General features: G+C 37.4%; 1 protein-coding gene across 7 annotated transcripts in view; it reads right to left on the bottom strand.

Annotated features, from left to right (window-relative positions):
- The window catches only part of LRRC4C (leucine rich repeat containing 4C), a 563,896-nt gene that overhangs the window by 321,973 nt on the left and 214,866 nt on the right, over window positions 1-27,057 (bottom strand). For 6 of the 7 annotated variants that reach the window (XM_063332672.1, XM_063332664.1, XM_063332667.1 and 3 more), the window contains one exon: window positions 11,438-11,527. The exons of the other annotated variant lie outside the window; for it this stretch is intronic. The gene's annotated coding sequence lies outside the window, so the exon portion shown is untranslated. The remainder of the gene's footprint in view (window positions 1-11,437; window positions 11,528-27,057) is intronic. 7 annotated transcript variants of the gene reach the window in all.

Below are 27,057 nucleotides of genomic sequence, written 5' to 3'. Positions count from 1 at the left end.
GAAGCATAAAGTCTTCTTTGTATAACACCAAGGAAACTTCTAGTCTTTGATAAATAATTATCCTCTAGCAAGTATTACACAAACCAGTAATACAGACAAAATGGCAGTAAAGATAAGGAGCTAACACTCTCTAAAGCATGTCCTATTTGTTCTGTAAACCGTAAATATTTTTAAAAAATGTGTTTTTTCTAAAGAGATTAAAAATATCACAGTTCTAAACATCAATTACTCTGTTCAAACAGAGCAAAAGATTACAAGGCCTTTTCAGTGGTGAAATCACAACATATACTATGAATGAGTAGTAAAGGAGGTAAAGATAAACATTGCATTCTAGCTATGTTGTGGAATACATCTCCACCATCACTGTATCAACCAGAATATTATCTGAGTGGTCACCTGCCACTTAATGCCATTGGATAGACTTTTTCAGTCTATTTTATTTGTTTATATGCCTTCTGGCTCTATGTCTTAGAGAGACTTTTGCACTTTGTTGGGCATTCAGATATCTGTTTATGAAAATGAAATGGAATTGAAAAAGTCATGTTCAGAGTACCATGACAGAATTTCTATGAGATAGAGGAGGAGTTACTGACATCAAAATTGAGTCAACATGGTGCCAAAGCTATTTTGTATTGTTCCTTAAAGTGCTTCAGGACTTACAAGGACAATAACATCAGAAAAATAGAAGACATAATGCAAGGATTACAAAAAAATCACTTTAGCTCACCCAAAATGACATCCTTATATATCTGTTCTCCTTTTTGCTGCTGATTCATAACATGCATTGAGGAGTAACAAACAAACATTTACTCTGGCTTGACAGAAAGGGCACAGAGAGTGCAGGAAGTCGGGGCTTCCTGCTCGTATTTTCAACTTCTCTGGCTGAATCTTCTATGTAAGTTTGAAAAGTGGCTCCAAATGGTACTAATAGAGTGAATGGGAAACAAAATTCTTTTCTTGCACATTTTCTAATTTTTATCTAAAGAATATAAATTAAGCAGCATTCACCATTTTTACACCACTATTTTTAGCAATTGTTTTACTAGGATATTAGCATTAAAAGACATGTACAGTAACTGAAGCATGAAACATGGGCATTTATCCAAGTTAACAGCATTTGAAATAGAAAAACCATCTAAGTACTTTCTAATGGAGATGCAGAGCCTATGAAGCTTGTGTAAAATCCAGTCTTCTAGTAAGTGATAGCTTCTCTCTTATAGAACTCTGAAACAGGACTGTTACCTTAGGAGGAATCACAGGATCCTCAAAAAGATTTCTTCAACATTCAATTTTTTGAGGTTATTTAAATTTTTGACCTTTTTTTTTTCCAAATAAAACTGCCCAAAACTCACAGAAATATAGTAATTTTTATGAGACATTTTTTAAGATCTAAAATGGAACTGAAGGTGCAAAATACAAGAGATGGGTCTAAGAATATCTAATACCTATTGGCTAGGATTACACCTGCATTCAGATGTCTGGCTCCCACAATTCAGATCAGGGTGGTAGAACAGACTATTCTGTCTCTAGCACTATTAGAATTCTGGATTTGGTCATCTCTGTTTTATTGCTTTTACTTAACTCATCCCTATATCCACAACTGGGCGCCTCTACTCACTGTCTCCTATGATGTAAAAATGCATTCTGTCCCTGCATTATTATTGACTCACTCAAAGCTCACAGGCTGACTGAAAAGGGCTGCTGCACATCCATACAGAATGTGCTATTGAGGTTTTCTACTCCTGGCTCAGCCAAGGAGGTTTCCAAGAATGACACCTTTAGTGCCTTGACACAGCTTGTGGCGGCTCTCTAATTCTCTTGTCAAGACCATTTTGACTGTGTTTCAGAGAACGGAAGCAATCCGTTGTCAGGTTCATGGTGTGCAACAGCAGGGATGTCTGAAGCTCTGATTCATCTCAGATGTCTTTAGGGTGACGATAGCTGTATTCTTTGTGTTGCTTGATGAAGAAGCAACTTACTCTAGCAATTCACAGCTTACCCTAGTCACGGGTCCCACCATGACTTCAGAGCCACAGCATGTGAAGTAGATACCAACGAGGAGTTTTATGCGATCTAATCTTAAGCAGGGCTGGCAACAAAATTGGTCTGTCTGCTTAATAAAATGCCTGTTTATTAATACAAATTATAGCACCCGATTTTTTTGTGCTGAACTGAACATCTGAAATTTCAGGTATTTCCCATTTTAATATACGTTTGCCTTTCTCTGTACATTTACATAGCATATTTATGGAGATAAATGCAAGAAGAAGCTAGAGAAATATATACTTTATTTATCAATCACATGCCTTATTCATTAGCCAACTGTTTGTGATTTACCATGTATTTTTAACTACATCACCTAGTAACGAATCTACTCCACCAGAATTTATTTTAATATTCCAAATGAAGCCTTAAGCAGATGCTATTTCTCATAATACACATTTTTACTAGATGTTATTTTCCTTCATACTGTCCTTACTACAGTGGGAGTCAATGTAAGGAAAGCATATGGCTTCTTCAGGTAGAGATATGTGGTCATGCCCATAACATGCTTAAAAGTATTGTTTTTTCAAGTTACAAAACGTGTTGCCTTAAAAAATAAAAACAAACGTATACATACATCTGATCAGAGACAACCACAACTGAGAAAAAATTAAGAGACAGACAGATGCTTTTGACTGCGGACAGGATATAACCAGAGGGATACCGGAGCACAAAATAGAACTGAGTGGAGAACAGGGGCGAGTTAATGAGTACATGTGTGATGGTGAGGATGCTGGTAAATTAATATTTCATAACTCTGAATAGATTTGGAATTCATTTTAGTGAAGAAAGAGATAAGCTTAGGGTTTTTTAGCCAAACAGCATTATCCAAGATTAATTACTCTTTCCTTACATTTTAAATATTTCCGTTTACAGAACTGACAGTTCTCTAACAAAACTGGCAATGATTACTAGAACTGAAGTGACACATCTTCTCTATGACATCGATATTTAGAGTAAGTAGACAGACATATAGATTAATCACAGCCCGACATCTTATCTTTGAGGGATGCAGATCTGCTAGAAAAATAACTGCAAATGTCAAACTATACTATCATATGAAGCTCATATATTTATCATAATGTTTATGAGAAAAACATTAGAAATAGTTACTATGGTCACAACATAAATGCAGGGAGTAGGTTGGAAATTATTCTTAGGCATAACGCAGTTTCCTAGAGAAGAAAACCATGGCTGAAAATCTTGGTATCCTTTCCTCACACCATAGATACAACTTTACCATATTAATTGTGCCCCTTTTTTTGCCCAACAACAAATGCAAGATATACCTCATAAGAATCACAAGAGTATCTGGCTTTTGTTCTACTAAAGTAGTTTGGAATATTTACCAAGCAGAATTGTAACAGATTGAAACTTCAACAAAACCAAGGACTGGCGGGATGCCAGTAAAACAGCAGCAGCAGCAACAACAAAGCAGAAGACAACAGTTGTTTTGATATCAATACCTCAAAACTGGGGAATTTCAAACACCACTTTTTGGTACTGGTGAAAAGTGCAACTCTCTTAGGCCTCTTTGTTGTAGAACATTTGAAGTATTGTAATATTTTCTATCAAAATTTTCCTTCCAAGCAAGACCATCATGTATATGGTCTTGGCATACACCTCACCTACAAAACAAACTGCAACCTTTCAGAGTAGCACACCTTGCCCACCAGCTGCTACCTGTGCTGAGGGTCAAACCACTAGCTGTGTGGCAGCAGCCCCATGCGTCTGCCCCAGACCACATCAACTCTGAAAATGAAGGAAAGGTGGCAAGTTCTCTAGTACTCTCCGAGTACTCTCTGAGCCTGCAACCAAGGAAACTTCATAGAATCATAGAAGGGTTAGAGTTGGAAGGGACCTTAAAGATCACCTAGTTCCAACCCCCCTGCCATGGGCAGGGACACCTCCCACTAGACCAGGCTGCTCGAAGCCCCATCCAGCCTGGCCTTGAACACCTCCAGGGATGGGGCATTCACAACTTCTCCAGGCAACCTGTTCCGGTGTCTCGAACTTCTCTCTGTTAAACAGAAAAAGAGCCTGAAACAAGTATATACAAAAACATGGTACTTTCTTACTTTTCAGGCACGCATGAGAGCTTTCAATTCTTTGGTCAGAGAGATCACAGGACCATATAACAAAAAAACCCTGTAGCTAAATGTTCCTTCAAGCTTCTCTGCAAAACCAAGGACACTCCGACTGGGGCAAATTCAAACCTAGAATTATTGTTCTGGTATTTTAAAGGGCAGTCAGGGAGACTAAAAGTGGGTTGCATGTTTTTATTTTTCATCTTCAGAAGGTGGTTATAAGATTTATGTAAATACAACACAGCGTTAAGGACATTATGAAAATAGTGTGGCATTTGTCAATATTTAGGATATAACTTAAGAAGCTTCAGCTAATTGATCAGTATCAATCATGGCAACATTTTAAATTTCCAACTGGTGATGCACAGGATACATTCTTATTTCTGCTCCAAAGGGACCTTCAAATTGGTCACAAAACAACTTTCGTAGTAACTTCACTGTCAGACAGACCTGCAGTCTGATAACTGAAAGCATATAAATGAGTCAATAGACCTTTCATTTTTGTGAATAGGGTTGTATTTAACACGATACATGGTATACATAATGCACAGTGTACGAGGCTGCTGAGGATGACAGCATCTAAGAAATGTAAATATTTTTAATTAAGAGTATTATAGATAATGTAATTTAAACATGTAAATAAATATTGCTGGATCTTCAACTGTGTTTAATACACATGTAGATTTATGATAAACAGACTGAACTGAATGTGGTCTTGATATAATTTAATCAAAGACTTCTTTTTATTCTTTCATTTCCTGCCCTGCACATGTGGAAGGGGCTCAGATATCTAATATTAGCTATATTTTTGGGTGAACAACATTAGTGCTTGAAACATCTCAAATTGATTTTTTATAAGCCCAGTACATCAACAGATACATCCAGGTCCTCTGCTAATCTGGTAAGCATGGGGTTTTTTATCAGGAAACTACAGATGTAACACTGACAAATTTAACAGAATCATATAGAGAACATGCTTAAAATATCACATTTTTCCATTGTCTGAATGTTTATTTCTATACCTATGCACAACAACAACCCGAAAAATTTCTAAGTTCTGTTGACAGGCTGCTTTTAAGGCGACATGAAAGCCTGAAAAAAATGGAGTATATTTTCTTTCTAAAACAATACCAGCAGAATACCTGCAAAAGCTTTACATTTTGCCACTGGTAATTATGTGCTCCCAGACCAGAATATGCTTGCAAACTCAGGGCATGAGAATTAGCGGACCAAGAGTCAAAGTATCAGGAAGATCTTTGGTGTCATTCTGCAACAAAGTGAAAGGCTTGGGGGGACGGGGGGCGGGGAGGAGGGGGGAAGAAAAAAACCCACGGCAAAACTCCTTGGTTGAAGCAACCCAGAGATGATGTTACATGGCATTGCAGGTGCTTAATTGACAGCACACATTTGAAGAGGCAAGACTGGTTCCATTTTAAAGTAGCTATGTATAACTAGTAGTGCCACTCTCTGGGAATAATTATCATACCATAATAAAATGTGATTGGTTTTTTTCATAGTTTATACCTTGAAGCACAAAGGAAAAAGCATTTTTCAACGTTCATTCACATTCTATACACAAGATGCCACAATAAATTACGTCACGGGCAAAACTTGGAAAACTAAGCGATCTGGTAGATCACAAGGTAGAAGGGTTTTTTTATACTGATGTCAGTGTTACCAATGTCAAGCAAAATTTGCTTTCCATAAAGGATGGGATTTCCTATTTAAATTTGAATATCTAAAGTATGTTGCTTAAGTCTGAAATAGTCACTGTAGACTCTCCTTAAAATTAATGGGAAAAAAATACCAACTTTTATGGGACAATTCATCATGCCTGTCTTAAAAACTCATGTAGGACACTCTTAGAGAACTCAGTTTCCGTTCTCTCATACAGAAGGATACTATGTAGTTAAAGCTTAGGCAGTTTCAGATACCTAAATTAACTAAACCAAACCTAATCCTAAATGCCTTGAAAATTGTTAGTCCTGTTGATTCTTTCACATCATAATTACCACACAATAGCTGTCTCAAGCGTTTAACTGGTAAACTCTCATGCAATGAATCAAGGAAGAGATGAAGGTTTCTTCAATGGAACATTTGCCACTGACTACATAAATCTCACATTCTCTTCAGTCAGTCCTGACCAAGCTCAGAAGCAAACTACTGCTATGACTGCAAAAAAAACCAAAGCTGTTCATTTGGAACCCTCCTTGGTAATGCACCATAATAAGCCAATTGGAGAGAAACATTTGTAGTTTTGGGGAGGAAAAAGAAGTTAAAAGTGTTTTTCATAATACTATAAACAAGCAGGAAGAAGCCAGGCTATCTTTGAATGAAATACAGAAGTTTTTGTTTGAAATCACAAAATACATGAATAAACTTTTATCAGAAAAGACTACAGGGTCAGTGGACATCCAAGACCTTGCAGCTCTTGCTGTGGTCTCCTCTGCCAAGGAACCCAAGGTAAGGAGTTGCAGTACAGAGACATAACCACGCTATTAATAGTGCTGAGCAGATGAAAAAGCTCTTCTTCTTTGGACAGTTTCCTTTCGGAACACTCTTGAAAAAGAAATTGTAACTTTTCTTGAAAAATGTATGTTTTCTCTCTCAATACTCCACAGAGATCACCATGTAAATGATTGTAATCTGTATAATTTCTTTTGTGATGAAGATCAAGAATATTGCCTTGATTATTTTGGATGAGGGAAAAAAAAACAAACCAAATCTGAAGCCCCTCTTCAATCTCAAAATATGACGCTATTGTTTTTGACATTTTTATGAACTTCCTAGAATCAACTGACAGCAGTAGACTTGGCCAGTATTCTATGAACATTTTTATTTCATTCTTGAGTGATATTTTAATGGTTGTAGGTTTTGCTGGAGAATTGATTAGAATTTAGTATCATACAGATACAGCTGATAAAATCATTAATCAAAATAGGCCCCACAGAAGCTGTGAACAATAGATTAAGTGTCTACACAAAAAAATGATGTAAGATAGAAAGTATCAAAATAACCAAAAAACCCTTCAAAATAACAGAGATAAAAGGACATAAAGCAGACATTTATTGAAAATAAGGTGACTTAATGGTTTGTGATAGGGATGGAATGTACATCCCTGAAAAGGATGCAAGTGTAGTCTTGTAAGTTTTGATCACTGTATAAAAAGGGCTGTCAGAAACCATGCATGCTTTGCATTGGTCTCAGGAAACCTGCATAACGTTGTACTAATGCTTTGTACTAATGTACCAGCATCTTGTGTGTGAGATCATGAGCGTGTTAGGGCCATATGTTGTAGACACTAGATAGGGTTCATTGCCACTGAACCCAGCCTGCACTCTTTTATGAAACAGGAACGGTGCTGAAGTTACCAGACTACAAAGTAATGGACCTCTGGCTCTAATTCAACAAAATAAAATAATACAAAAGCAATAGCATTGTTTTCTTTTTCCTCCCCTCTGAAAGGGTCAAATTAAAAAGGGATATTAGGTAGCTAAAAATTGTCACAGCCAGACAAAAAGCAGCAGAAGAAATGAAGAAATGCTACAAAAATAGCAGTAATTTCTCAACATAATTGACAATAAAGTCTTTTGTTCTTTAAGCTGGCCATAGAGACCAAAAAAGATAATCACAGTAGCCAACCAAAAGCCCTCCTATATAAGATAAGTGTCTTTCTGTGTATCACAAAAGGTGGCTACTAGGAAGAAGCTTCATAAAGATATTCAGTTGATACTCTAATAGTACTAACGTATATGGAAGTTCTGCTGTGCACAATGCACACAGAAGTACTTGCCTGTGTACGCTCATTACAAATTCCACAGCTTCAGACAGTAATTGAAACTGATGAAACATCGATGATTTAAAATTACTTAAGACATTACCCCTTTTGCCCCAAATGAAAAAGTTTACCCTAGTACTTCATCCCTACATATTAATAATCAGCACTTAAAATTTAAAAGCTACATTAGATCTTCAAAGTCAATATCCTTACAGTACCTCCCACACTTCCCTCAAAAATTTGCTTAAATAGGAAGAATAATTTCATTCATAACAATAAACATGGAACAAAAATAAAAGTACAATGCTGTGCACGACTTACAAGTATGCACTGATACATTAGCAGCATGGGAACATATTATTATTATTACAAAATGCATTCCTGAAATTGCAAGGATTCAAAAACATTTTTATTTCAAGTAAGTTTTTAAAGAGTATGATTTGTCTAACATGTTATTAGGACCTCTTCAAATGAAAGGAGAAAAATGGATTAATAACAAGGAGCATACTGATTGAAATCTAATTACTATTATCACAGCTAAATGATATTTTTTGCATGCAAGCTGAAGCTGTGCATTTTTGATACAGAGTCCCCTAACATACTGTCACTCATTTCTCTGCCCTTAGTTAGAGACATTTTCTGTTGAATTGAAAACAGTGCCTCAAGTAACTATGCAGTATAAAATGCTTCCAGTTAGCAGCCAATTCTTAACAAGAGAAAGAAATAAATTAATCATTCACAAACAGTGTTTTCAGCTGAAGAATACTATCCACATAAAAACCCTTAGAAAATAATATATACCTGGATTATTATCAGCACTACTCAGATGATTAATTTTTTCCCCCAAGCTACACAGCAATAAAAATCCTAATGCAGAATTTCTATTCCATGAAATAATGATATTTTGTAAAAACACTGAATTCGCTGAATCAGGAAGAAGTCTAGAACACGAAACACATTGAAGGCAGTAAGGAAACATAAGAAAAATATCAGGAGCTGCCTCAGGTTTATGGACCCTCAATGCAGTGTCAGTACTCAAAAATCCCATATACTGAATTGGGGTTAATTTAACCCTACAAGTGAAGCCTGCACAGGACAAGCCTTCTCTAAGCATTGAGAGCTCCAACTCCAACCCCATCTCCCACACCTTCGGGGTCCCTGTCGCAGACTTACACCAGGGCCCACCAGTCCCCCTTCGAGCTGGGTTTCCAGGGCTGCCAAACACTCACATTAGACTGCAGGGGATCAGTAATAGGGAACCATCAGTTTGTAAGAGGGACTACTAGGGCTTCATATCTCTTCATACCGGGGGAGCCTAGCACCAAAAAAGCACAATTAGGAGCACAGCCCAAATTCTACCTCCAGGCTTTGTGGCAGACAGCTTTGGTTATAGAACTGCGTTTAATTGGCTTCTCACATATTGCAAAACCACTGGTATTACTAAAAGTTATCACGTGGGCTGTTGGGATAAAAGACTGAGGACATATATTTTAGTTTCCACCAATTTGCATTTTTTGATATGAAAAAATTTTCTTGAAAAAACGTAGATCAGTTGTCATCAGTAGCAGCATCACTCTGTTGCTGCCAGAATACCTTTGATTGCTGAATGTGCTGAAAAACAAATACCCGCCGCACATGTGCTTAGTTATCACGTTACGCGCTACACTGAGTCACATATAACTATACTAGTACTGTGTGTAGTGCATCTTTTGCTACCCTTTTACAGAAACTGGGACTAGGAGTCAGCACCTTCCAGAAAGCAGGGAGAAGAACTGGGCATCATAAAATTACAAGGGCTGTAATAGCAGGAAATGTAAATGATGGGATGTCATACACGGAAAGATAAAGCTGCCTGCTCAGCTACAGCCAATGGCCACACAGTCAAATTAGGCCAACTGCAATCTAATTTTTTGTCTGGACAATATGATGGTACTAATTCATTTAATTTTTATTTCAAATTGATCTCTTTATTATAAAATCTAATGAGCGCATCAAGTTAAAGATTTCATCTTCAAAATGCAGTGACAAAAAATCTGTTTTCTTTCCCTAACAATAAAAATTTGATCTTAAATCATGTTATCGTGACACTGAAAGTATTTATGAGCAACAACAACAAAATATATAGACATTGGTAAGGGATGACTGGTGATTTTATTTTTCCCCCGTACAATCCTGCATGAAGCTACAAATACATGTGTCAACTTCCTAGCTAAAACAAGAATTTTGACACCAGACCTCCAATTTTTTGGCCACTTTTGCATCTTCTTATTGTCAGTCTTTCAGCAGAGAACACAGGTACGCTGCAGTTCCCATTGCAGACCTTTTAGACCCCAGTTTGGGAACCTCTGCCCTACTCTACAGCTGAACAGACAGATTCAAACAACTCTTTTCTTCAACTGATAAGTTATTTGCAAAAAGACCATCTTTTATTAAGTAATTTATTACTTAGAGTTGTTAGGAAAGTTCACATGAACAAACACAAGCCAAGGCAAACCTCACATTTAGGCTCTCACTAGTCACTATATATAAAACACCACCCCAGTCAGCTGATATAATTCCTACTCTTGGACTGGAGCTTTTCTAAAAAGAGCGACAGAAATCATTCTGCAAATACTGCATAATAGCATGCTCAAAATCCTCCTTCTGTGCAAGCACATGACTATTTGGATGACAGATATTCAATCCCCAAACACTGGAGCCAATAAAATCATCCTCACAAATGTTTGTGCGCAGAAAAGACTGAAACAACATCATGAACAAAGCTGAATCAATTAGCCTTTCAGAAGTCAAATGAATACTCAGAGATCCAACATCAATCTCAAGAACTGGACCTTTATCAGGCAAGAAGTGCTTATGGCAATGAAATAAAACATAAACAGAAAATTTAAAATTGTCGTTCCACTAGCAATATCAAAAACAATATTTTCACTGAACAGCAACAACGCTCAGTACATATTGCTGTGAGAAAGAATAAATGTCCTTTTTTGCCTTCCCTTGTGTACTAGTGCATTAAGTCTGAGAAGGTCATTAATATTACTTAGTGTCTTCTCAAAACTGAAGATTTTAATCAGAGTTTACATTTCTGTCAGCCACTGTGTAGTCTTGTTTTTGCAGTTCCTACTATAAAAGGTCACAATACTGCTATTTTGGGGGAGGCTAACAAATAAAGACGTTTATCTAGTGTCAGGTCATTTTGCTGACCAGGTAGGTCCTGTATAATTTTTTTTTTAGAGCTTTGCTATCAATTACCATTAATCTTGACTTGTGTTGCTATGGATTTTCCTGAGCGCAGGTTATGAATGTGTAGCACAGTCTGATGAAGATTAATGTGCAGAGTAAAACAACGGGACAAAAATACCTTCAAAAAGGTATGACCTCAGACACAATCTGTCATATTACCTTATCTGCTGCTGTGATAAAAATAAATTAAGAAACATCTCTAACCAATGGTTTCTTTGATAAAGTCAAATCATAATCACTAGCTAAACAAAACATGTAATCAATGTTACAGTAAATGTATTACACTTACATGTTGTTCAGAACACCCAGTAGAACATCAGCCTGTTTGCTTTCTGCATCAATTAATAATCACGATTTCTTGCAATAAAGAAATTCATTTCTGGGGAGACAAAAAAAAGCCAAAACAAAACATGAGGTTAAATGATTGGCATTTTTTTCAGTATTCATACTGTGGTAATATATGAAAATGTAAAATCTCAGCTGGGCAATTTACAGGAACATGCTACAATTTCATTAAAAAACCTGCATAATTAAATCTTTATTTGTGAGGGTGAACGTGCTATTAACATTTTATGAGAGTCAAGAATATATTTCATGCATAGGTAAAAAGTTACTTGAGCTGCAGGGAGTTTCTTTATTATTTCTGGTTTATTATGTTCTGCCAGGAACAAAGTTTTTAGTTTTCAGGAAGCGTTCCTTTCCAGTTTCAACCAAAAAGACCTTTCACAAATACTCAAAAAGAAAATGGAATCTTGTCCAAACCCCTCCATTTTTCTTATGAAAAAAAAAAAAAAAATCACATTTTCCTTGAATATTAATGGTAGAATGATTTGAAGGAAATCTTGTAGATTATATCCCAGGGTACCTCCCTTTATCCCTTTTCAGTATTTGTTTCTGAGAATACATGAAGAAAAGAAAAAAGTAGGCTGAAAAATAGACTCTTACAGTGAAATCAATTTAACAGTAGAGTAGACTCCCAAGAAAATGAAGAATCTGTATAGGTTGATATAGCACAATTTATGAGATCCAGTTCATTCCGACTGTTCTGACAGAAGCTTAAGAGAGTTTAACATTTCCTCTAGTAGAAAATAAATCCAATTTTAAAAATTTTTGCCTCTTGCACCTGTAAGCAAATATCTTCTAGTTAACATGGTTAGTAAGTTTTATTTCTTGCTTACCCTAAAAAATCAAAACATTTCCAGTCAGTGCTGTAGAACGTTCCTTGCTGTCAACAGGAAATTTCACAAATTTTTATCAGTGACCCTATTCCTGCAGATTCCTGAATTATGATTTTAAACCTGGTGACAATAGGCTTGGGCTTTTTACTTACTCTTTGTGACTCCCTGTGAACCAGTCCTCAGCCATTCTACAGATAAGGATGCTAAATATCGAGGGGAAAAAAAATGGCTTAGAAGCTTTTAGTAATTTTAAAGCTGTCAAAACTGAAAGGAAATACTACTGAGGGTGAGCTGCAGTGAGAAAATCTGTTAGGTTGTCTAATAAGTCCACTTAGTATCTAAAGCCTCATCAAATACTTACAAAGAAACAAGTGATGGCACACAGGCGCTCATGGAATGAGTGCAGGTAGCATGATACAGCTCTCCAGTTTTGTCAGCCCTTCATGCAACAGTGATTCTGACATATTGCATTTATCTATGCGGACTGGCTGTAAGCATATATGGCCAAATTTACCGTGGCTTATAATGTTAGAAATACAGATATAGAAATACAACAGTACACTTAAATGATTAGAAACATCTCAAAAGAATCACCTTGTTCTGGTAATTTTCAGGCACACATCAGTAATCTGGACTTTTAACAAATCTCACCCTTCATAATTTTGGAGTTATGCAAATGAGAACAAATGTCAGAAGCTTCAAACGTACAAAATACAGAGCTACATCTACAGGCTAGTAACAGGGTATGCAAATTATTTTTCATTGACGGTTCAGTCCTGCCAGCTCCATGGAAAACCATTTGCTCCTCTCAGAAGGTGCTCAGTGACTCTTATTTCTTAGCCAATTAAAAGGGGCTAGTTTGTGCTCAGTTCCTTGACAATTCTGCACTGAGGACTAGAAATCAGTGCGATGACAAAGCACAAATTTAGAAGCAGAGGCATATATTTGAGAAGCAAATTATAAAGCCAATGTGCTGTAGTGGAACTCTTTAATATATCTCATATGTGAAAAGCAAGTATGGCTGGCCAGTCTGTGTTGGCAGAAAACAACGAGTGCTTGCCTAAAAGGTGCAAGACTTTTAGGGAATGAAGACTCTTCTTACAGAATCTGTCAAAGCAAATTGCCTTCCCTTCACTACCATAGTTCTGCAGAAATATGCATTCCTTTAAACAGGTGGAAAAAAGCTAGGTGGTGAGACAGTAGGTAAAACTTCTTAGTATATAAGGCGAGGCAAAAAATAAAAGAGAATAAAAGAAAGAAATATTGCTTAATTCTTCTGTTTAGGATATTCTCAATAACACCTAGCCTGGTTTGATGACTTCCAGTTGTCCAAAAGTCATATATGGGTTCACAGGGAGTAGACAAAAGCATCATATGAAACACAGTAAAATAATCTTTAAATTTCTAAGCCAGATAACTGTAGCCTTTCCCTCACCAAACTATGCCTCCTATTAAAAACCTTCCAATTCATTCAGGATCAGGTAAAAGATAACTTATTCCTGTCTAAGAATGTAGCAGTCTGATGCAGACTCTCGGCCTTGGATTATATAGTTAAACTTTGTTTCACGGTTGTGTACGTGGCCACATAGTGCTAGGACTGATACCTAAGAGTATAGGTGTGGTTAGGTCCTCCAGATGACTACTACAGAAATATCTAGCTGCTGAGATCATCTACATACATGTACAGTATAGACAAGCAACGATCACTAGCATAAAAATACTACAAATTTGAGAGAGAAAAAAATGACATTAAATCAGAAAAATGTAAAATTAAAAAAAAAATCCATTTACTGACATTTAAGAACTCATCAGTATGGAGCATCATAGAATACAGCCCTGGGAAGAGGAAGAGTATAATGGTTTTACGAAACAAATCTGCAGTAGAAAGATGAAGTCTTTGTCTCGTAGCTCCTTCTCAATTAGTGATCAAAATCGTCATTACTAAACCTGAAGATCTGGATGATCTTATGTAAAAACATTTTAAGCTTTTATAAACATTTCTGCAAGTTTGGTATGAGTTAAAGGTTTAACAGAGGCATTCATAATACCAATCGTAGAAAAAGTAGTAAGAGTGTAAATGATAATGAAATAATCTAAAGATTAAAACACATTTAATCAGCATGATGAATTATTACTGTCATTATTACATTTTTGTGCTGTTATTATACTAATATATTTTACACAAACATTAGTCAAGGCTGTTTTAATTAGTGATGTCTACACCACCAAGGGACTTCCACCTGAAAAATTATAGCTGAGAGAATGATAATGATTATATGTGGCAACTTTAGAGACCTAGCAAAATACGCAAGATTTATCCAATATCCATACCTCCAGAGTAATGCCATTTACTTTTCTTTATTAATAGCCTAGAAATACTGATTTCAGAAGAATTCAACTAATCATCTAGCACACACATTGATTTTCTGAAATAGAATCAAGGATCTTCAGAGGGCCTTCTGCCTGCTTGCCCTCCAGTTACTCCTATAAACTATTAGCAAAAAGCATCCCTGACATTATTTTTCCATTGTTCTGTTATTCTTAATATCATTTTCTCAGTGTCTTTAAGCAGCAAATAAAAACAATAACAACTTGTCTCACCTACAGTGAGCATGAAAAACACTGATCGCAGCCCTCAGTGTAACAACCAACACTACAATCCTTTGGGGATTTCACCTTCATTTTTTTCCTGCTATCAGAACTTTCATATTTGTCAAAACTTCTCCAGAAGCCAGACATAAACAAAATGCCCCATCCACTGTTAAGCCCTGTTCCCTGCAATTTCTTCAACATTAACATTTCCTATTACCTAATTACATCCAGGACATCAGGATACGATAAATATAAAGTTTATATACACCTGCATTAACTCATTTTCCATTATTCTTGCCTGAATTTATTTTCTTTGTTATTAACTATTAAAAAGAGTCCAATAATTCACTTTTTGGTGAAGATTAATAGAATAAGGTCAAGGAATACTTCATCTTCTCTTCAGACATTTGTTATATGCTCACTCATCACTATAATATCCTACAATATCTTTTGTATTTTCTTACCTCTGATATTTTTATAAAGCCTTATAACTCATTTGGTAGTTATAGTTCAGATTTTGCCACAGCTTTTCCAAATTTATCCTTACATAGGCATTGCTTCTATATGGAGCTACAGTTTCTTTATGCTATTAACAAATTTCTTTTTCTGATGTTTAGATTAAGAACTGAGGCTACCATGCTTCTTTCCTATCACACACCTTTTTTTTTTTCCTTTTTTTTTCCTTTTTTTTTTCTATTTTTTTTTCACCAATAAAGACAACCCATAGCACTAACATGCAAAGTAAATGAATTTTATGGATGACAGAAAAAGAAACTGGGTTGACGCAAGGGCAACCAATTAGCCCACAACAAAACCTGAAACATCATCTGGATTTGCAGTGTTCAGTGCTAGTCAATCCCTTTAAATTAACTTAGAGGAGCATACAGTAATAGAGGGGACTAAAACAATGCTTATAATGAGCAAATTAGGAAGAAGATGTAACAACAGAGATTTGTCTGCTGAAAAAGACCACTGAATTGTGCCTAATTTCAGCAATGCTGGGGAAACAGAAGTGCCAATTAAGGACTTGGCTTCACGTTCAATTTTCATCTTGAAAATGGATTAGCGTACCTGGACCTTATATAACACTGCTCTTACATTTAGAATTAATTCTTTACCTTAAAAGTATTAGAATGCCAATACAGCAGAGTGGCATGGACAACTATTCAATCAAAATTCCTCTGGGAATTCTGAACACAGCAACTGTCTAAGAGCCAACATAACACCAGTACAAAACAATTCAAGTTAGCATTGGCTTTATTCAAACAGAAATTTCAGAAGTTACACAGCTACGCAGAATTAACTGTAAGAGCTCAGGTTTTGATCAATATTTCTACTGCTAAAAAGCCGAGCAATAGATAATTGCAACAGATAGGAAAGCTCAGCTTTAGTTTTATATTTCATCCAGAAGAGAAGGCGACAGTTTCAAACTCTTTTTCTAAGGCACTGGTTCAATACAGAGTTATTAGGGTAAAGGAATGCCTGCAATTCATAAGCTTATCTCCTTACACATTTTGTTTGTTTTGTTTGTTTTACAACTGCAGCATAAGGAACAGTTAGTGAAAGCTGCTCATAGGAAATGAATTGAGTAACACTTTAAGCTTCCAGGTGTGTTATAGAGCTTGCAAGAAATTACTTGAATTATTGCAAACTGTGCTGCAGCTGCAGGGACAGCCATGATGTCAGGTGGTGTTGCTTGGGGGTTCAAGAGTTGCGCCATATCTCACAACCAAATTACAGAGGCTTGGGATTTTTTCTCTTGCAGCACCACTAGATAGACTTTCTCTTTCCTTGTACAATCTCCCCCTTTCTTTCCTTCATAAACTAAATGCATTGAATGATGCCAAGTACTGCCCAGGCAAGACATTATTTTTAGTTCAATCAACCTATTTTCAGAATTTAACAACATCATGAAAGACTGTGGAATCTTTTCAGAGCCCAGACAGTCCTGCTGCCTCCCAGTAAGAGCTATTTCAGTCTGGCACATTGGCTGTTGAGGCTATACTGCAAATAACGTAGGCATTAGCTAATGTTTTCTCCATTTTAGCCAAATGCTTTACAATTCTCTTTTGAACATTATTCCTGTATTTCCCATTTTTAAAAAGTGCAGGATCAAAGCTCTGGAGAGAAAAAGACAGCAAAAAAGAAAATTCTGATTCATTTCTGGCAGTCTGTGCGTATTACTGGGTGTTGGAGTCGGCAGGATGGCAAGTAGTATCATCAATTACTTATGGAGGCATGGACTGAATCCGAGTCCCAAATGCTCAGAAGAATGGGCTCATGACCCTGTTCTTTATGCAGTAAATAATCAAGTCACCGGTTATTTACAGAAGCATGGAGTGAATCCGAGTCGCGACTTCTCAGAAGAATTGGATCATGACAATTGCCATAATTGAGAAGTTGTTGAAAAGCAATTAGGGGCTGCACAAAGGATGGAAAACGGAAAGAAGTTATCTTAAAGATGCTAGGTACCAGAGGAGGGCCACAAAAATGATCAGAGGGCTGGAGCACCACTCCTATGAGGACAGGCTGAGAGAGCTGGGGTTCTTCAGCCTGGAGAAGAGAAGACTCTGGGGAAACCTTATTGCAGCTTTTCAGTACTTAAAGGGGACCTCCTGGAAAGACGGGAAAAGGGACTCTTCATCAGGGAGTGTAGTGACAAGATGAGGGGTAATGGTTTTAAAATAAAAGAGGGTAGATTTGGACTAGATATAAGGAAGAACATTTTTACAACAAGGGTCGTGAAACACTGGAATAGGTTGCCCAGAGAGGTGGTAGATGCCCCATCCCTGGAAACATTCAAGGTCAGGTTGGATGGGGCTCTGAGCAACCTGATCTACTTGAAGATGTCCCTGCTTATTGCAGGTGCCTTGGACTAGATGACCTTTAAAGGTCCCTTCCAACCCAAACTATGGTTCTACCTGTTTAGAAGCTGCATATCAAGAAAGGGAGTACAGAAAAAGAAGGAGCAAGACCTAGAGAAAGAAATAGAACGTAGGAAGGCAACTAAGTTGCAACTGTCTTTAAAAATTGAATAGCTGCAAAAACGATTACAGGAAGAAAAGGAAAAAAGACAAAAGTTGGGAGAAAAGGTGGAAACAATGCTTGTACAAGCTCCTCGCCCCCTGACATCGTACAGAGTAGCACACTAACGGTATCCCCTAAAGATTGAGATGGAGACATCTAGGGTGGTCCTGATGACAGTATGCCAGAAGACAATCCTTTGTTCCCTACAAATCTTCTTGAATACGAAGCCAGACCCATTGTTAAAACAGAAAGAACTGTGGGACCTCAGGGTGGTCATCTGCAACATACTACGCAAACCATCCCCTGGGATCTCTTGCAATTGGCAAATCTGCAAGAGGTATAGCAGAAAACCAGGTGAAACAAAGTGAATACTTGATAAATCTCTTTATCTCTCCCTCCTCCCCTCAGAGAGAGAGGCGGGGGAGACCATCTGTCATCTCGTCATTGGCCAATCTGGCCAAAACCACGACATTGTGGCAAGTATGCCTAAATGGAGGTAATCAAATAATGTTAAGTGAAGGCGAAGCAAACGGCTTTGGGGGTCTGTAAGTTTTCTTACATTTAGGACCCGACCCAACAAATGCACCCCATTCTATCACCAGCATAGCAGCCTATTGGGCTGGAGGGACAGGCATCATGGAGCAGGGTGAGCCACTTAAATCTCTAAGTGAGCTCTCTAGAGCCGTCATAAAAGCCGCTTACATGCAAGCCATGCACAAACAAGATGTCCCACTATCTGCTACAGTAGATTTTGCAATGTTAAAACCACAGATTAGGGGAGCCCCAGCAATCTTAAAATCTATCTGTTTGCAAAATGGGATTAGATTAAAAGAAATACTGAATAATGCTCCCAAACAACTCTCTACCTGGGTGGAATTAATGCACGGCATTGTTCACTACAGCCATGAAATGGGCCAGGACGACGCACCAGCTGAAAAAAACCACCTGGATCCCCAGGGAGGAGATCACAAGGTAGGGCCTGCGAAACAGGGAATAGACACAAAGTAAAAAAAGAGTAACATCCAGAAGGCAATGGGACCTGCCTGTCCGCAAAGTGGAGGCTTATCAGTGGATGAGCGATGATGGCCCATACGTTTTAATTCCAGTTGGTCCTCAAGGACAATTGCTGAAGTTTTGAAAATATATGGAAGCATAAATTTCAATACTAACGCAATGAGATGTCAGGAAGCTGGGCATGCAGTCCAGACAGCAAAGAGTTAAAATTCCTGGTGTGAATGGAGTGACTATTGTGTGCCAAACTGACAAGGTCAATTTATGGCTCCTGGGCGAGAAGCGCATGTCGACTACTCGCTTTGCAATTAAAGATCATCATGAAAACATTTTAGGTTTTGATGTTCTAAACAGAGTGACCTGGTGCCTGCTGGATTGCAGTGTGGTCCCTCGAGTCAAACTTTGACCCCAACCCTGATAGAAATAGGAAGGCCGCAGTGCAGATGCTTCACGCAGTTCCTGAACCACCTGTTTCAAAAATTACTAATGTACTGCAATATCTGATTTCTGCTGCGGCATGAAATGCAGTTTATGAAGTCGTAGCTGATTTGGAGAAACAACAAATTATTTCCAGAACCCACTCCCCATATAACTCACCTATTTGGCCAGTTCAGAAACCAGACGGGAGGTAGTGTTTAACAATTGATTATTGGCGCTAATACAGTGCCGCTAATGGCCGTTGTACCAAACACTGCAAACTTAACAGCTTCTTTGCAAGCAGCTGCACACCCATGGATGGCCGCGCTAGATGTAAAAGATATGTTCCTTATGGTTCCCTTGAAGGAGGAGGATAAAGAGCAGCTTGCTTTCACTTGGGAGGAAATACAATAATACCTTTAACAGACTCCCACAGGGGTATAAACGTTCCCCACAATTTCTCATGCTGCACTTGCTGAAGTTTTACAGTCTCACTCCCCTAAGATGTGAAACTGTACCAATATATAGATGATATTCCGATTGGAGGAAGTTCCCCTGAGATGGCTGGGGAAGCAGCAGCAGCAGTGTGGCAAGCACTAAATAAAGCAGAAATTGAGATTCCACCCAGAATACATCAGGGACATAGAAGTAAAAAGTCAGGGACAAGAAGTAAAATTTTTTGGTACTTGGTGGATAGCACACAGTGCAATGATTCGTCCAGATACCTTAAGAAAAATTGAAGAGCTGCAAATGCCACAATCAAGGAAGGAGTTACAACAATTAATAAGACCTTCAAGATGTTGGAGGAAGCATGTGGCTGGATTTTCTATTTTCCTGTCCATTATACTCACTTTTACGGAAAGGCAGATCCTGGGAGTGGAAACTAGAACATAAAAAGGCAGTAAAAACTGTAACTGAAGAATTAAAGACATATCAGTCACTGGGACCAGTACAGCTCCACGACCCTATTATAGCCAAATAGGGTTTTGCTGAATATGCTACTTAGTGTAACCTATTCCAAACTGGCCCAATGGGCCACAAAGACCTTTATTGTTTAGCTCAACTGCATTTAAAAAAAAAAAAAAAAACAACCCAAAACAACTAAAAAAACCCCAGAACAATGATACTCTGAGTGGGAAAAGGGACTTTTATTTTCAGTCTGAGCAGTTAAACAAGTTGTGAAAATACCTCAGGGACAACCTGTGCAAAACGGAGAACGATTTAATTTACTAGAAGCAATCCTAAAGGGGACTGCTCCCCCAGAAGGGGTTGCACAAAACTCCACTATCAGAAAATGGTGTGCTTACCTAACAGGAGTTGCAGAAAATATGCAATTAACTGAATGACACGCTAAGGTTTCCAAATTGCAGATGCCCACAAACACAGACCTTTGAGCATTACAACAACCTTTTAACCTTCAACCATTCTATATGCACTGCCCCTCACTGAGGCTACAGAAACGGAAAACATTTGATTCACAGATGTTTTAGCAAAAAGGGTGAACTATAAATGGCAATATAAGGCCATTGCATTAGATATTATCATAGGCAAACAAGTAATAGAGGAAGGTGAAGGCAGTGCAGCAGTAAGAGAAATAAGAGCAGTTATTTTGGCAGCACGAAATGGAGCCAAAATGTTATACATAGACTCTTATGCCATGTGGACCAGTGCCACACAGTGGCTCTGTCAATGTGAAAGCTTGAATTGGGAAGTAAATAGATCCTCAGTTTGGAGAAACAAAGATTGGCAACTATTTCTAAATATAGCAAGAAAAACAACTTTCAAGACAGGATGGGTAAAAGTTCATGCCAAGGATAATCAACCAGCCACAAAGTGGAATTAAAAGGTAGATGAGACAACTAAAATTAGCAAAATGACCTTAAATCCTTAATGGTATCAAATGGGAGAATGGTTATACCAAAATCTAAGCCACACAGGTAAAGAAACACTGCTGCACAGAGTAAAGGCTGGCCTATAAACAGAAAAACTTGTGAAACTATTCCTAGAAAATGTCCCCAGTGTAGACTGAAATTACAAACAGATCGTCCTGTTAGAGCACCACCTCTACATATCAATGAAGGGAAAACATGGCAAATTGATTATATTGGACCTTTCAAATCCTCTGCAGGATATCGATATATCCTCACAGGAGGGTATGCTTGTGGTGACTAAGTGTCAGAAAGTCAGTGAGTGAAATACAGTGTGAGGCTATCGTTTTGGTTGTCAAATCTACCTACTCTTGACGTTATCCAAAGCAATAATGGCTCGCATTTTTTTTTGTGTAAGGAAGTGCAAGATTGGGCAAAACAAGAGGGAATTAAATGGGCATTCCACACCCCATACTACCCTCAATCAAACGGGATGGTAGAAAGAGCTAATGGCTTATTGAAAAGGAATCTCAAACCATATGAGGCTCAATGGGATACAAGCCTTCCCAAAATACTCCATCAATTAAATGATTGATATGGGCACACTAGAAGCCCTGTTAGCCAAGCATTCTTTGTAAAAACTGAGCTCAGCGCTCCCTCCACCAGGAAAAGAGAATTTCCAACAACATTACAGCCAGGACAGTCTGTGATGGTCAATTTAGCATCTATAGATACTGTGCCTTATGACCTTAACTAAACCTTGTGGCCCACTTGCCTGGGAAGCTATCAATAGCAGTGGTGCAAAACACAGAATTCATGCAGGATGGATTTTTCCTTCATTTTAACAAGGTAACCCGTTCAGGCTCTCTCCACCGAAACAAATCTCTATTTTCTCTTACAGTACCCTGCAGAGTGGCAAACAGAAATGCTGTGTTCATGTTACTTTTCCAACCCATAACAATGCTACTCCTCCTAACCTGAGGTCAAAGAACCCTAGAGTGTCCATGGTGTCAAGCCCATATTAAGAATACTGGAACCATGGGAACACTCTCTGGTAAGGGAAAACTAAGTCTTTACACCACCGCCATGCATGGAAATAAAGTATACTTAGAGAATGAGTGGAGCTGGTACAAAGATGAAGCTATGGCAAAGTTTCCCTACTTCAGGGAACAGCAGGGGAAGAAATTAAAGTCAGGTGCCAGACGATCAATGGGTCCACCCATGAAAAGGTGTATGAGATTTCTATGTACAACATTACATCAAACCCAACAACAGAATGGGATATAACACTGCACCACTGGAAGAAAATTAACCTGTTGGCACAAGTTTACCTTAGTACAGCCTGTTTTGGTAATTTGTATTTTGTCCTTCCATGGCGTGGGACTATCATTTAAATGTAAAATAGACATTATTGAGTCTAGCACAACAATATCTACCTCACTTACTGTCCACAGTCATTATAAAGGACAAGAAAACTCCACCCACACACATTTTTGAAATTGGACTATATGCGATCAAAAATACAGCTCAATAACAAATATTTTTTAACATATCATGGTCCCTCAAATGAGTGGAACTGTCAATGCAGGTTACTGTCTCTTGCTCACCAGGACTAAGTATGTTTTATGCAGGATGGTTAGCATGGCTGCATGGACAAAACCTCACCTCTCCAAAATTATCAAGAAGAGATGTGACTACTATCCTATGAACAGGTTTTGAGCGTATTAAATAGCATGGACACTGAAGTTTTAGCAAAAAAAATAAGCTCAGCAACAAGTAATTTACACAAATTAGAATGTCCATTACAACCTTCCCTATCGGCACTGGGGACTAACCAGTGGCTCTTATCTGATACATTGCCTCAGTGGGAAAGAATTAATGAAAGGGACCACAAACCGATTGTGAATGCACTTGTTGCAGACCAAAATAATGTTTCTCTGGCTCTTAGTTGTATCCAAGCTTAACTGTGGACATAATCTATGGTAGCAGCAATTAGAAGATGAAGAGGGCACCTTACCCACTGAAATTCAAAAGGTAATTTGGGATAATACAACTAAATTTGAGAAAGAATTCCCATCCTGGTGGTACTTAGTCAATTTTACTTATGACCCCACCAACAATAAGGCCATGGTATGTATGCTTCAGTATACACCATATACCCCATCATTGTGCTAGGATTAAATCACAATGGAGCTATACTCTATCCATTAGAATATAAAGTGTGGGCCCAATGAAACAGAAACAAATGGCAAACTGCTGATGTTAATACATGTGTTGTACGGGAACAACAAGGACTGATTTGTGAGAGTAGTACTGTCAAAGCCCAAGAATTTGGGCTTTGTCTTGACACTGAACAAAATACTTGTCATTTTGAAATATTCCGATGAAATCCCTGAAACTGTACTCGCACATTTTGAAAAAGGATATGTTTGAATGAGAACCATTTGTAATTTTATATTCGTACATAACATTACTGTGGATGCAAGCGATCACTAAAATATTTGTGTTCGTAACTTTACTAAAATTATGGGATGCAACTTCAAATATTCAGCTCCTGTTATGTCATCAATTGTTAAAATTTAATTATACACAGAGTCAAGATTTATTGCCTACCCCCATTGGAATGAATCTTACATTGGTGAAGAAACTAATACAACACAATGACCTGTGTCAACTGCTAGAACAAGTCCGAATCAATGAACACAAATCCCTAATCACCACTCATCATGATACAGAATAGATACCCCATGCCTTCGAAAGACAGAAGAAGGATGTAAAACACCATTGGTGGGCAACTCTTCTTGGATGGTCTCCAACAGCAACAGGCATTTTAATCTCACACTTCACATACTTGTGATTTTACTAATTCTAACATTAATGTGTCTATTGCTTATATTGTATATAAAGGTTTCATACAAGATAAAACAAATAACCAACTTCAACCACACAAAACATACAAGCTAATACATTAGTGTGGACCTGCAAGTGCATAAATTATCAATATACTATTTATGTCACAGAGGCAAGAAGAGACCATACCACCACTCTGTGAGAATAAGATGAATTGACTATAGTCACAGGGTGGGGTGTGACGGTATGCTTCCCCCAACTCTCAACCTGACCTTTATCTCTTATAACCCTGCCCAAGCGATAACCACCCGTGGTGGTCATAATGGGTGCAGCCAGTCGTGGTGGCTACATCTGGGTCAAAGCGGACTCAGAGTAGACAGAACATACAATAGCCAAGGGCTAACAATATACGCCCAACTAACCACAATACTGGTACTGTGGTTGATATGCAAATATGACTATAGGTCAATCATCTTACCCCCATAAATACTGAACAGCCCAAAAGCCCTTTGAGCTCTGCTGAATGACAGTGAGCTGCATACCAGGATCTCCCCTTGGGTAGGGACGCCTCTCAAGGTCATTCCTCAAGATTGAGAGATTCCTTGCTGCAACAGATTCCCAGTAAGTGACTAACAACATGCTAAACTTCGAAGCTTCATTAAGATTATATCTTAGATTGATTGTGCACATATAAATCAGACATAAATCATTGACGAAATCTGGGACTAGGACTGGATCCAGCCACACCTAGACTCCCCTCTGAGAAGGAGTTTAGAAAGCAAGAGGGTCCTTTCTGAACCTCGACTCAATGAGAGGGTCTCCCTGACAGTTTTGTCTGACCCTGTCCTCTTTGCAGCAAATAACCAAGTGTACCTTGCCATTGAATCTTGTTAAACCACTGTTCCCATTTACTATCAAACATGGTCAAATTGCTGTTTTATATCAATAAATACACTGCTGCTTCTCTCTTATGAGTGAATTGCATCACTCCATCCATGACATTGGGGAAAAAAAAAAAATCACAGAAAAATAGGCCAGGTATTTGTGAATCCTGATGCACTCACAGCACTGTTAGCTATTTTAAATCCATGAACTTTAAGATGCCCTGACAAGAAACACTCGAAATTTACAGGTTAATACGCACAAGATTCACTTCATTTTCCTTATCTTCCACATGAACTTTGCCATATTACTTAATCTTCCAATTTAGTGAGGGGGAAATAGAAGTTTCTGAAGATTACTGATGGCAAATAGGTACATAGCTCAGAAAGAATATGATCAGAGCATAAGCTTAAGCAGGCTTTACACTCTGTTCAGGCCTGAAATTGCAGCTCTGCAATTTAAGAAACTAAAGCCAGTTTGGTTGCAATATTTCTACACTCTCAAAAGCAAGTAGAAAGGAGAGATGCACTGTATCAGTTAAAACAGGTTTGAGAAAACAGTACATACACATTACATTTCAATTCTGAGACTCTCTCATAATTAAAATTTAAGATGTTACTTAATTTCTCTTTCTCGTGTTTATAAACATGTAATTTAATAATTGGCAGATTCTGAGAATTTTGTGAATGCTGCAAAATGCTTCTTTTCCAGCAGGTCTTCAAACATTGGCTACCTCCTTAATATCAAAATACTTGCAAGAATTTACAAACAGTGTTAAAACAGTAGACAAAAGAAGCCCAGGCAATGCCATGGGAACTGAATGTCATTCACGTAAATTTGATGGATGGAGTATTTAAAAAATAAGAAACATGACTGTAGGAACTGCAATAAATTAACAACGTACTGTCAGTTATAATAAAACCAGGAGACAAATCTGAGGCAGCAAGCTATACATTGATTTGTTCTTCAGATCTCATAGGTTGATGGTTACAATGTGACTTTTGTTAAACCCAAAGATATAAACTACAGATTATTTTCAAAAGATCCCGCCACTTGCTGAAACAGATGGTTTTCATAATAGTATCTATAAGGCTGTAACATTCATTAAATCAATTATCAAATAGTAATTATAGTTCTATTGTACAATGTTTGCAACCATTTGACTTAATTATACTCATACCCCAGCATATAAGTGTCTGCACATATGACAATTATATTCAGAACAGAAGTTACACATTTGTTTAAGTTCAAATTTATCCTTAAATATGATGGAAATTTTGCTTTTAATCATTGCTTTTAAACTGAATTAAAATCTTAATGTTCTGTTTAGAATATAAATGGTTTTAGGAATAGGCATAAGATCTTCCTGTATCAGTTACGGCAAAAAAGAGCCAGAGAAAAGGAACATGGGAAAGGAAGCAGTGAAATATGAATTCTAGGTGGCTTAATTATTTAATTCACCAAAGCAGAAAGGGGTTACATTTGAGAATAAATGCATTCTGAAAATTGTCATATTTATTTTTAGATGCTTATTTATCTTTATTTAAATATCCATTTAATTTTTTTTTATTTAAATATTTGTATTTTAGAGGTATTGGCCAAATTCTGACACATTTTTGAGGATGTTTCATATCAGTATTATCAGGAAAGAAATTAGCCATCATGAATAGATATAAAAGCAAATATTAGAATACCTACTGGAGTAAATTGAAAATCACATGGAAAATATCAAGAAATTTAATGACACCTACCACCTTTTCCAATACACAGTTCAAAATTTGCAATTAGATTAATTAGTTATATAACCTTTCAATACAGAAATAAAACTATGGAGATAATAGAAACTAATCAAAATTTAACAAGTGTTAGCTGTGACCTTGAAAGTATTTGTGAATTATCTACAGATGAACTCTTATGAACATGAAATAAACAAATACTTATTAGAATATTATTATTAAGAAATTATCAACTTTTTAATCAAAAATAAGTTCACGTTTGTTGACCTACGTATTCAAAAAGAGCTAATTATTCATCTGTAGTTTCACAAAACCACACTGTTTTATCAGCACATTCACTACAAATCA

Source organism: Chroicocephalus ridibundus, chromosome 4 (genome assembly GCF_963924245.1).
Source record: "Chroicocephalus ridibundus chromosome 4, bChrRid1.1, whole genome shotgun sequence".
Lineage (NCBI taxonomy): Eukaryota > Metazoa > Chordata > Aves > Charadriiformes > Laridae > Chroicocephalus > Chroicocephalus ridibundus.
Note: the sequence above shows the minus strand (reverse complement) of the source record. Positions and strands in the feature narration are given on the sequence as shown.